Below are 9,280 nucleotides of genomic sequence, written 5' to 3'. Positions count from 1 at the left end.
TTTCCTTGTCTTCAGTCTCCTAATAATTCTACCATTCTACACAAAAAATGTAAAACTCAAATTTAAAAACTCTGGAAGACAGCCTAGGCAATATCATTCTGGACATAAGAACCAGCAAAGATTTCATGGTGATGCCATTAGCAATTGCAACAAAAGAAAAAATTGACAAACAGTATCTAAATAACTAAAGAGCTTCTGCACAGCAAAAGAAACTATCAACAGAGTAAACAACCTACAGAATAAGAAAAAAAGCTCAGTATCACTGATCATTAGAGAAGTGCAAATTAAAACCACAATGAGATACCATCTCGCACCAGTCAGAATGGCTACTATTAAAAAGCTAAAACAAAACAAAAAAACCAACAGATGCTGGTGATGTTTTGGAGAAAAGGGAACACTTATATACTATTGGGGGGAGTATAAATTAGTTCAACCATTGTAGAAAGCAGTGTGGTGATTCCTCAAAGAGCTAAAAGCAGAACTACCATTTGACCCAGCAATTCCATTGCTGGTTATATAACCAAAGGGATATAAATTGTTCTATCACAAAGACACATGCACACATATGTTCATTGCAGCACTATTCATAAGAGCAAAGTCATGGGATCAACCTAAATGCCCATCAATGGTAGACTGGATAAGGAAAATGTGGTATATATATATACACCATTGAATACTATGCAATCATAAAAAAGAATGAGATCATGTCTTTTGCAGAAACATGGATGGAGCTGGAGGTCATTATCCTTTGGAAACTAATGCATGAACAGTAAACCACATACCACAAGTTCTCACTTATAAGTTGGAGCTAAATGATGAGAATACATAGACAGAAAGAGGGGAGGAACAGACACCAGGGCCTACCTGAGGGTGAAGGGTGGGAGGAAGGAGGGGAGCAGAAAAAATAACTATTGGGTACTAGGCTTAGTACATGGATGATGAAATAATTTGTACAACAAATCCCCGTGACACAGGTTAACCTATATAAAAACCCTGCCCATGCATTCTAAAACCTAAAACGAAAGATTTTTATAAAGTCTCATCTATAAGTTTGTTCTTTCTTTATTTTTTTAAAATGAGTATTTTAATTCAGTTTCAGGAAAAAAGGGTACATGACTTTGATGAGGAAGCATAAAATTAAGAGGCTTTTCTGGAAATCCAAGAAAAAGAAATAACCATTAATATGTTCAATGATAATTTTCTGGATCTTATTCTTGTGTCAAAAGCTATATATTTTCTCCTCAAAAGCAGCTGCTCCAAGAACTAACTAGCTCTGTTTATCTCCCTCTAGCTGGGACAGACTAATTCCCCTCCACCCCCACCTCTCTTCTTTCAATAACACTGTGTAGGTGTTAATGGCCTGGGCTCTCACCAATGAACAGAATTGTCCTTTAAGCCAGCAACCCACAGGCAGTGGCACCCAAAGCCTCACCCCCAGTCCCCAGGGCAGAAGCCACAGAGCTGGCATTGTTTCCACTGTCTCAGGAAGAAGGAGCCAAAAGCTGACCCTTAGCACAAATCAAAGCCCAATATGGAGACAGAATAACTGCTTTTAGGCCGAGAGTAGGCAAGCTGTGGTCAAAAAACAGGAGTTTTTACAGCCACCCCATCTTTAGAAACAAGGGGAAAACTAGACACTTTTCCACTATTATGGTCTACAAGGTAGTCTGCTACTCCAAAGGGATCTGAAAGTACAAAAGGATCTAAACAAGTAAGAACTTTTTCCAGGCTGGAGATAAGAATGACAAACAGAAAGATGGGTGAATGTAATAAGGTGTAGGAAGGTGATGCTGGAAACCTCCATTCTTCACATGGCTGCCAGCCCCATAGAGGACAACACAGTAAGAACCAGGACAACCACTCCAGACTGGTATAGCTGGGGAATCTTCAGCCCTTTTCCTAGGTCCCACATCAAGTGTCGGATCCCATTCCAGGTATGATACATAAGAGGGAAGACGAGTGCAAACTTAGCTGTGTGGATCAGTGCTGGCCCCAGACACAGGGACTTCACAAGTTCCAAATAAGATGGCTGCACTCTTGCTGAGACATGTTGGTCATCATTGCCTCTGAGCCCACTTTAGCCCTCAGCTCTGTGTCAGAAATGCTGTTCCTTTGGGAACCATGGCCAAAGAAGAGATGGAGCGGTTCTGGAATAAGAATACAGGTTCACACCGTCCTGTATCTCCCCACATCACTATCTACAGTTGGTCTCTTCCCATGGTGATGTCCATCTGCCACCATGGCACTGGTATCACTTTGAGTGCAGGGATCTCTCTTTTTGCATGTCGGCCCTGTTACTCCCTGGGATCTTTATTTTCTTTAAATACCAATGAGGCTGGGCCAGGAAATGAGGACTGCTTATTTCCCCCTCAGCCTAAATCGATCAAATTGAAAACTCATTTTTATTAGCCATGTCATAAAAGTAAGAAGATTCAGATTTTGAATTTCCCCCTGAAAAAAAATGTTTATCTTAATGTCTCCCAATTATCTGATATTTCTTGTCTCCCCACTAAACCATAAGCTTTTTGATAGCAGGCATAGTTGTCTTCTTCTTCTTCTTCTTCTTCTTATTATTATTATTATTATTATTATTTGTGGTGGTGTTCTCAGTGCTCATCACATCACAGTGCTTGATCCATCACAAATACTCAACAGAGAGTTGTTGGGGAAATGAATTACTCAAGAAGTTTGGAAATATAAAAATAGGCTTTTTTGGATTAGGCTAGCTACTGACTGAACTACCACTACTCACTGACCAACTCTCTAAAGCATTATTACTTTAAATGAATTATGTTCCAAGGTCTAACCAACTAACTTTCAAAATATAACTCATTTGTCTTCTGAATAATTTCTCAAATTTATTTGGGGGCATTTGAATTCCCTGTTTTTTCATAATCTTTGTTTTTTATTAGCCCAGGGATAGATCGGCAGTATAATAACAGAAGGGATGAACAAGTGGCAAAGGAGAAAATAATGAGAATAATGACTGACTGCACTGTTTGGTGAAAGAGCATTCTAACTGCACAGAACCCTACGCTAACTTTGAAGACAAACCAAAACATAAAACCAGGTTGGTAAATAGACTCACTGGGCCATCAGGCTACCTCAGATCATGGATCTTGGGTTGTGTGTGACTTTTCAGCATCCAGTGCTTTTTTATTTTCATGACCTTTAATCTTGGCATTGTAATACTATACAAAACATTATTGAAAAACAGGACCCTCAAACGTATTGTTTCTTTGTCTTGAGAACATTCTTCTAGGTATTTTGAAATATACAATAAATTACTGGTAGTGTTTGAGGTAATATATATCCCAATTACCCTGATTTGATCATTTCACATAATATGTATGTATCAAACTATCATATGCACCCCATAAATATCTACAATTATTATGTATCAATTTAAAAAATAAAACCCTATATAGTATCCAGAAAATGCCTTTTGGCAAAATACAAATTGTAGCAATTATTCTAAAGGGATGTAGCTGTGGGTACCACAGACATATGTTTTTGAACTGTTGATTGAAGTCATTTGGAATCAGATTTCAGATAGACCTCATTTTGTCTAGAAACTAAGGTTGGCTTGCTGCAGACTGCCTCCTTCTAAGAGCAAGTCTTAATCTGAAACTTTCATCATTTGTAGCTTCTCGAATATCCACTTTATATGCAAGTTCTGAAGTGCTGTCTTGACAGGCAGGAAAGAAGAAATTAAACCATAGAAAATTGAGAACAAGTTTCCAATTTATCATAGCCTTAGCTAGAAAAGATTGCTAACTGGCGACTCAACAGAAAAGCTCGAGAACCTAAATTTCAGTGCCATTCTAGAGTTCACTTACTTCTCAGCAGCAAATGGAAAATATGTTTCACACCCAACTTCAGACCACAGCTCCTTCTCACACAGAAACAAACTCTTCTGCTGATAATAAAACCAAATTGCTGCTGTAGATTGTTTGCTATGTAAAGTAATAAATAACATTTTTGGAGAGTTATGAGTCCAGTGTTAAAAGCAAATCTTGTAGCCAGCCATGGAGCCCTGGGAGGCCTATTTCCAGTCCTGAAAAACACCTGTAGAACCCAGCGAATAGGATGAAAGAATTTGGAAATACAGCTGCAAGGAAAAGAAATAAGCCTGATGACACAACAAGGGCTCTGCGTGGGAGTGTTAGATTAATTGGAGATGTGGAGAGCTGTAGACAGTTTGTTGAAAGGGGATGTCCACAGATCCTGCCAAAGCTGTATATTTTAAAAAGCACAGTTCAGAATAATGTTTATTACAATGAACATTATTGCTATTTTGTGTTCTGAGTAAAAAAATAAAAGCCAAACTCAGAGACAAATTTGGTGAATTATAGATTATTCTTAAAGAAATGAAGCGTTGTTTCTTTCAGACCACTTAATTTCATAGCTGCCAGTCTTGCTGGTGTGAATAAATGAGGGCCATTTACCATTCCCACATCAAGACACCACTGGTTCCACAAGCCATTTTCTCCATAAACAGGGACTTTTCACTGCCTGAATGATCACAAATTCCAAGTAAAAGAAGCCTAAAGCATAAAGTGGAACAGTAGCTACATAAGGTGACAAGCTTGCCAAGCCTTGCATATTTTAAAGCATTACATAGAAAGTGTTATGAGCCTGATATTCTATAAATCTGCCTTGGATTGGTTAAAGTTCAGATCTTAAAATAGGAAGAGGCCTTAATCTAATTTTAATTCAAACAGATACATGATGTGAGACTTCACACTCTGTCCTTAAAAAGTAGATATCTCATTTCTATTCAAACATCTATTTGTGCTAGAAAATTTACTCAACCTTTTTTTTTCTCCTTGTTAGACAAAGTCTCTGTCACCCATGCTACAGCACAGTGACGCGATCATAGCTCACTGCAGCCTTAAACACTGTAGCCTCCTGAGTAGCAGAGACTACAGGGGCACCACCACACCTGGTTAATTTTTTAAATTTTTTTTGTAGAGACAGGGTCCCACTGTGTTGTCCATGTTGATCTCAAACTGCTCACCTCAAGCCGTCAAACCATCTCTGGCCTCCCAAAGTGCTGGGATTGCAGCCATGAACCACTGCACCCGGCGTACTCTCCCTTTTTGATTGTTAGTGATTTTATTGACATTGAGCAAAAGTATTATTTTTATAAGCCAGGCATTATTCTATATATTTTAGAGATAGTTCATTTGATCCTCACAACACTATGAGGTACATCGCAACATTATCTCCATTTTACTGAGGCACAGTGAAGTTAAGTAGCTTATCTGAGGATATGCAGCTAGTAAGGGCCAGAACTGGGGATTCAAAACAGGGTGGCCTACTGTTGGTAGAGCAAAAAAATATGAATAAATGCCACAATAAAGTATTGCACTCCTAGGGTTTCTCCAGGAAGTGTGTGCATCAGAATCACCCTAGAGAAGCTATTTCAGGAGGTGACTTCCAGCATTTGCAGTTGCAAAAGATTCTCAGCTGATTCAAAATACATCCCACATTGAAGTGTAGTGTAGATTCTCCAAAAAGTCAATTATATTTCTCTCTTAGTTTCAGCCCCTAGCAAATTAAAATGAAAAACAAACCCAAGCAAATTCTTCCAGATGAGGTACATCTTAATATCTATGGCTATTAAAATTTACAGATTGAGTAAATAATAATTGATTATAAGAAAGGTGAGCATTTAATTAATATTTGGTTTAATAAGTATTTGATGAATACTTTACTATATTTTTATGCATTAATGATCTCATGTAGTTCTCACAGCAACCCTATGAGGTAGCTTGTTGTTATCATGAATAAAGATGAAGAAAACAAGTATCAAAGACACTAAGACTTATTCATGGTTTGATAAGTAGAAGGAGAAAATGACAATTGTTTCATTATTTTAGGTAAAAATACTTTTTAATGTTTATTTCTTATAGCTTTTTTAAAACTTCTAATTACTTTGCTTGTAAAAACACATCATCTCACTTACAATAAACTGTTCATTGTGTTTAAGCAAACAAACAAAAAGCAGGGTGGCCTGGCCCTAGAGTCTGTGCTCCTAAGCACCAGACATATTGCCAAAATGTATCACCCTATACCCTTGACATGTGTTGCTGCAGTGGTCTTCATATCAATATCTGTTATTGCTTTTAATGAATTCTGCAATTACATCACTGTTATATGCATATTAAACAATTCTGTAAGAAGTCTAAAAAGAAGGAACAAACACAAAAGAAAATGTTTTTATTTTTTTTGAACACACTTTTTATTTTCCTGTAGAGATTAAAGGGTAGAAGTTAGCACAAAAATATTTTAGTTCAATATGATGAACAAATAAAATATACCTTTTTAATATTTATCAATTTATTTTATTTATATTAATATTCTATGCTGTGCAAACATACAATGAATAATTTGAGATGTAAATGTTCCCTCCTTCACAAAAGTAACCTAAACAGAGGTTTGAATAATAATTCAGGTGATACTGTTGAAGGCATTACAGTGTTTGGTTGTAAGTTGGGCTCAGTGAACTCAGAGGTTCATATGACATAATTTTTGCTGCTATAATTGTACGGCCACACCTTTACTGGGTAGCAGGAAGGTTTCCCTCATTTATCATCTTGCACCATATCTGTCAGTTTTGATATGTCTGCTGTAGCATTCTTTCATTCAGGGTGTGCTGGGATATCAGACTAAAAACAACAAACCAAAATAGGTCACAAATTCCAAAAAGGTTACAGCAAATTAACAGTACAGTGTTTTGGTATTCCTCCAAACACAATAAACTAGATAGAATTCGACAATATCTGAGATTTCTCAGTTATAGCAAAACTCTTTTGCAACTTCATTTTTGGAACTTAACGCTGTTGCTAATATGCACACCTAGATGTCTAGAAATTTTAGTAGTCTATTTTGGTAATAGGCTCTACTTTGGTAATTCTTCACTCGGAGTCTGAGAGACTTCAGAGTCTTTTTAATTTGCTAAACTTTGGGCAAATTATTGTCCAACTGTGCACTCTTATTTTTGCCACCGTCAGACTCTCAAAGAGGAGGTTCAGAAAAGTTTGGGAATCACTGTAGTGTATTAGATTTATGCAAGGATTTGATGTCAGGTTCAGCATGTTCCAGGGTAGAAAGAGCTGTTTCCAGTTACCATGGAACTTTATGTAGAAAGAGACAACTTCAGGTGAATGTTTCAAGGTAGTCACATTTACGATGCAGTAGGAGTGCAAGTTCAGGTCCTACTTTGTAAAATTTATGGGGAAATGTGGCAAGATGAGCAAATGAATGAAGAAAACATGTGGCCCTTGGGTCAGAAAGACTAAGTTGCCTTTAGAGGTGTGAGTGAATTCAAAAAGTTCAAGGGTAATTAGGTCAAAGGTACAAATTCCCTTCTTTCATAGAAATATTTCTGTTAAGGAACACTAAAATTCCAACTTTCAGTTGAAATTAACCTTTGGAAAGAAGTACTTGAAAAGGGGAGTCCTGGATTCTAGCAATAGGTTTTGATTAGGTAGTAGTGGGTTCCAGTAACTTAATTTGATTAGGTCTTATTTAAATGCTAAGATTAATTTCTAATTGCTGTCACTCTCAGACTGCTCACAAATGTAATATTTTTGTATGCTGAGCAATTAAAGAGGGATTTCAAGTCATTTTTTTCTCAAGAGTAACTGAATATAAAGGCACATTTGTTTTCTGAATGTTCTCTAAATAACAAATTTTGTTACTTTTAGATTTGGAAAATATTTCTTTTTCTTGTATTTTTCACCTCTGAAAAGACTTCAGTTTGCTAGGTCTACAGTAATAATGAATGTAATTACGTTTCAATATCTAATTTTACCTCAATGGCATCACAGCATAGATAATGTTTCACAATCTGCTTTGATAACTAGAAACATCTTAGACTCCGTAGGACTCAGAAATGACTAAATTTTGCATAAGTGCTCATTTTACTCTGTAATGTCTACCATTGTCCATAAGTCTGAAAGAGATAATTTTGTCCGACTAAAAAGAGACATCTAGGGAAATATTCGAGGGTAATTAGGTGCAGCTTTTCAAACCCAACATGTGTTTCACTTAAGTTGGGCTCATAATTTGAGGCTTCCACTCTGTGCTTAAATCAAGATGATTAGATGGCATTTTAAAAAGGATCTGAGCCTATGATGATGCCAAAAGAATTGCATATTGAGAGACCCAGGCATTAAGCACATCCATTCTGCAACATATAGGCAACAATCATAAAATAGAATGGCAGTGCTCAGTCCTTAAGCTCCTCATGGCACGTGACTGTAACTGGATACTAGCTGCAATAAAAATGACCTAAATGTTAAATGCCTTTACAAAGACAACCACAAGTAGCCTGGCTCAAATTTCTCTCCAGTTCCCTTGTGCCAGCTCATCCTAACATATTCTTCTTTCTTTGCCAGTTTCCCTTTGAAGTCCCAGCATCCCTTGAGGATGAGGTTACAGGGTTCCCACAAATACAAAATCAACTAAAAATATTGGTCTATCCCTTACTATAATTTAAACCTAGGAAAAAAGTTTGACTAGTAGTCATGGGAAGAAGAAATTTAGATAGAATTACTTTTATTTCTAAACTGTCTTTACAAAATTTATATTTCAACAGAATGAGTATCCATGCCATCAGGGCATTTTCATTATACTTAAAAAAGAAGAATGTCTTGAAACCAGAAGTCAGAAAACAGCCTGGGCAGCATAGTCAGACTTCATGTCTACAAAAATAAAAATGCTATACTTAGTAGGCATGGTGATATGTGCCTGTAGTCACAGCTACTGAGGAGGCTGAGGCGGGAGGATTGCTTGAGCCCAGGAGGTCAACATTACAGTAAACTATGTTGTGCCACTACACTCCAGCCTGGGTGACAGAGCAAAACTCTATCTTTAAATAAATAAAATAAAATAAGAGACTTAGTTCTAAAGTGAGGGAGTAGAAGGCTTAGGAGAATATTGTCCTTGGAAATGCCACTCTGATGCACCATCTGCAATCTTCAAATTTTTTCTTCTTTTAACCTGCATGCACTCAGCATGCCAGAATATTTTTCCCAGTTCTTCCTTCTCTTCCTTTTTCTCTCCTTTCTCTTCTCTCTGTTGTTCTCCATTGCTCAAACATGGTGAAGTTTGAACAAAAGGGAAATAAGGAAACATTCCTTTCTTCAAGTCTTTGGTTTCATCTTCTACAATAAATCTTGGACAGAAGCTCTTCACAGGGCATGGATCATGTATTTCTAGAGAAGCTACTAGCATTTTAGTCTCTGAAGTGCATGTATTCATGCTTTCA

General features: G+C 37.0%; 1 pseudogene across 1 annotated transcript; it reads right to left on the bottom strand.

Annotated features, from left to right (window-relative positions):
* Positions 1-1,065: 1,065 nt before the first annotated feature.
* On the bottom strand, positions 1,066-4,486 carry LOC110743591 (annotated as a pseudogene). The gene is made up of 3 exons (XR_002522915.2): positions 4,449-4,486; positions 3,840-3,956; positions 1,066-2,066 (listed from the first exon to the last, which is right to left on the bottom strand). The product of XR_002522915.2 is annotated as a succinate dehydrogenase cytochrome b560 subunit, mitochondrial pseudogene (transcript).
* Between the last annotated feature and the right edge of the window lie 4,794 nt (positions 4,487-9,280).

The sequence above is a fragment of the Papio anubis genome, chromosome 5 (assembly GCF_008728515.1).
Source record: "Papio anubis isolate 15944 chromosome 5, Panubis1.0, whole genome shotgun sequence".
Taxonomy (NCBI): domain Eukaryota; kingdom Metazoa; phylum Chordata; class Mammalia; order Primates; family Cercopithecidae; genus Papio; species Papio anubis.
The sequence above is the reverse complement of the archived record's forward strand: the minus strand, read 5'-3'. Positions and strand labels throughout refer to the sequence as shown.